Raw genomic sequence first — 4,233 nt, forward strand, 5'->3', positions numbered from 1 at the left:
AAATGCTTGCTCATAGGAAAAAAAAATTCTAAAAAATCAGAATTATTTATAACATTAATGATACTTTTTCTTTTTCTTTTAATAGAAAGGACCAGATTTTGTGCTTGGAATGCTACTGGTTAGGCAAAGAATTGTCCACAATTCTTTTCTTCTGCCTTCCTCCCAAAATTATGTACAAATGAGACACATGATTTTGAAAATCATTCTCAGAGATTAGGAAGGACCTGAATTCCTGGTTTGCTTGAATCTTTCATAGTGTTGGTTCATTGCTTTCATTAAAAAGCATCTATTTACTCTTTGTCTCTAAGGTCACAGCTCAATTTGTTCTCACTGTGGGACTACATGTTCTCTATGTGACAAATTGTACTTTCAGCTAATCTTAAGGATCTGTATGACTCTACAGGAATTTTGCTTTTAAATTGGTATTGTGGTAATAAATATTTGTCTTGGAAACAGAAGGCTTTATTTTAGATTGTTAAGCATTTGTTGGGGAGTGTTCAGGTTAACAACAATTGACACTTATGAGATATTTTTTTTTAAAGTCTGAAAACATATCATTTGATCCTCCAACAAACCATAGAAGTTATCTCCTCCAATTTAGTTTATTCCAACATTTTTCGCAAGGTAATTTAGAGGTCACAAAGATATTAGACATCAGGGATTTCCTTTTGGCATAAGATCAGTAACAGAATCTTTGAATCAAAAATCAAGATCTTTGGTCCAGGTACAGTAATTTGCCTCTTATTTACACAATTTAAAATTGCTTTCCAAAATAGTTGCATTACATTGTAGCTCTACCAATGCATTTGTGTACCTATCTTCCCACAACCTCTCCAAAACTGACTAGGCTCATTTTTTTCATCTCTGCCAATTTGCTATTTTAACACATTTTTCTTATTAATGATTTCGAGTATCCTTTTAGATGTAGTTGCTAATAATTTGCAATTCTTTTCAGAACTCTTTGTTTATATACTTTTTTTCTGTTGGAGAATTTTTTTAAATTAATATCTTGATATAAAATATTTATTTGAATTTGGAACTATGCCCAAAGGGCTATCAAACTCTGCATACTCTTTGATCCAGCAGTGTCTCTACTGGGTCTGTATCCCAAAGAGATCTCAAAAGAGGGAAAGGGACCCACATGTGCAAAAATGTTTGTGGCAGCCCTTTTTTTGTAGTGGTAAGGAACTAGAAACTGAGTGGATGCTCATCAGTTGGAAAATGACTGAATAATTATGATATATGAATGCTATAGAATATTATTGTTCTATAAGAAATAATTAGCAGGATGATTTCAGAGAGGTCTAGAGAGACATCAACTGGTGCTAAGTGAAATGAGTAGAATTAAAAGAACATTGGACACAGCAACAAGATTATACGATAATCAATTGTGATGGATGTGGCTTTTTTCAACTGTGAGATACTTCAAGCCATTTCCATTGGCCTTGTGATGAAGAGAGCCATCTGTAACCAGAGAAAGAATTGTGTGTGTGTGGGGGGGGCTGAGTGTGGATCACAACATATTATTTTCACTTTATTATTTTTTTGCATGTTGTTTTCTCTCATTTTTTTTTCTTTTTTGATCATTATTTTCTTATGTAGCATGATAATTGTGGAAATGTGTATAGTAAAACTGTACGTGTTTAACATATATTGGATTACTTGCCATCTAGGGGAGAGGGTTAAGGAAAGGGAAAAAATTTGGTACATAAGATTCTGCAAGAGTGAATGTGGAAAATTAATTGAAAATAGAAAAAAAAATCCTTATTTGAGAAATCTGATACAAAGAATTTTTTTTTCCTATTTGAAGGGCACTAAGCCCCAAAGTCTGGTACACAGTAAGCACTGTCCAAATATGTATTTCCTTAATTATAATAATTCTTAACATTTACTTATAGTGTTCATTATGTATATGTTCTACTTGATCTTACTAAAATGAATTGAAACAAAGGAGGATATAAGCCCACATAAATTAACAGCTTTTGCATACTACAAAATTTAGCAGGGACAGAAAATATTCATTCAAAATATAGTTTGGGAATCTAGTACCAAGACACATTTATGTGTGTGATTATGTGATTACAAACATGAAATTTGAGAGAAAGCTGAATTGCGGTTGGGACTTTATTGGAATGATGCATTTTTAAAACAGGAAGATTTGGAGGCAAGCACAACAGTTTGAATCCAATATGCTCAATTGGGGTTTGGGGTGGTGTTTTTTTTTTAATAGGCAAACTATTTGTGGTCAAGATTGCCTGTTTTTTGTGTTGTTCTTTGTATACCTAAATATTTATATTTAGTGATGTTTGGTAAGTACAGAGAAATGAAAAATAAAGAAAAAATTCATCTTCAGGGTATGAGGTGTTTTATACATCCTGAACACACTTCCACTTGTTTCTAGTTGCTAAATGCTCACAGGTTTATTTCCATCCCTTGGAATGAGTGCAGGTCCCCCTCAAGACATGGGAATAGGAGCATAGGAACCAGAGGGTAAAAGGCTCCCTTGCCTTCTAAATTGTCCTTCCCCCACTTTAGTTAAGTTAGCCAACGGTTATTTTAACATCATTCTTATCAAACCCTGCTGACTAAAACCAAACAATCTGGGCCAGGCCTGCCCTAAGACTGAGGGTTCAGCTTCAGGAAGAGATGGGATAATCCCCCACCAACAGACAACAAAAGCAAGTTTGTTGTTGTGTCATGTCCAACTCTTTGTGACCCTGTAGGGAGTTTCCTTAACAAAGATGCTGGAGAGATTTGCCATTTCCTTCTTCATTGGATTAAGGCCAAAACAGAGGTTCCAGTCACACAGCTGCTACCTGAGGCTGGACGTGCACTTGGGTTCATCCTGACTCCAGACCCAATCCTCTAGTTAGCAATGCTCAATATTACTGCCTCAGTAGTAATATGGAAAGGATATTCAGAAAGGACACAGCATGGATTCAGGTGGATATAGCTTCTCTACCTCTTCATTTGCCACGATGGCCTGTGCTAGCTTAGGACTGTACTTAGGACAGCTTAGTGATGGAATCTGACTGCAGAATAAAGCATACTTTTTCTTTTTCTCTTTTTTAAAAAATGTTTTCTTTCACATGACTAATATGGAAATATAACTGCATATGGATAACCTATGCTTACCTTCTCAATGTGAGGGAGAATCTGGAACTCAAAAACATTTTTTTTAAATGTTAAAAAAAAATTTATATGCAATTGGAAAAAAAAAGCAAAATATTACATGAAAAAAATACTAGATTATGTAGGGATAGATGTTGCTTCCTTATCAGGGGGGATGGTATGGGAAAGGAAAAACCAGAAGTGAATGAGGTCAATTGTGGACCCAAGAGTTTGATATTTGAACAATCTTATGTTTGCCCTCTGGCTTTCTTATGAACTCAAAGTCAATGTGTCTATTTCAGACATTGGCAGGCTGGTTCATTCCTGTAAGGCTTTTCTGGAATTGTCACTTGAAACTATGACTGCTCGTTTATATTTAACTTAGTCCTATATTCAAGTCAGTCCTGGCTAACATGAGGTACAAACATTTATCATCAAGAGCAATCTTTGAAAAATTAATACCCATTAAGTAGATGATGGTAATTAAGGAGAAATAATGTATTCGTTTGCTTGTTTTATACTAAATTATTGTTTAAATGTTTGTCGGAAATAATATGGACACTGGGGAATCTGTCAAGGGATTTTTATGCTGTAAACAGATACTACAATGAGAGGATAGCCCTTAGAAATCCAAGGTACCTTTCTCCACATAGCTAGTATAATTTATCTAAGCAAATAATGCAATCTAGGAGACATGATTTGCTCATACAGCACTATGTTCTAGAACAATAATGAAGTTTTGACTGGAAAAAAAAGAAAAACACAAACGAGATTTGGTAACTTTAGTTCTACAAATTCACTTAGGAATGACGAGGAAAGCTGAGGTAAATAAAGATTAAATGACTTGCCTAAAGTCATATGTTTAGTAAGGGTTTAAGGACAGATTTGAATTCAGGTTTTCCAGACTCCAAGTCCAGCACTCCACTACCATCTATAATGAATGACTACTGATTGTAATGAATGATTCTAAGTTAAATTTCCTTTCAGGGCAATCTTTACAAACAAAATACATTTTCATCTGCCTGAAATGATTTTAGAAATACAGATGGGTATATTAGATGATTTTTCAAAATTCAGCAAATGTTCTATAAGCCAGGAAAGAAAATGCTGATGCTTCTAAAA

This window comes from Sminthopsis crassicaudata, chromosome 5 (assembly GCF_048593235.1).
Source record: "Sminthopsis crassicaudata isolate SCR6 chromosome 5, ASM4859323v1, whole genome shotgun sequence".
Taxonomy (NCBI): domain Eukaryota; kingdom Metazoa; phylum Chordata; class Mammalia; order Dasyuromorphia; family Dasyuridae; genus Sminthopsis; species Sminthopsis crassicaudata.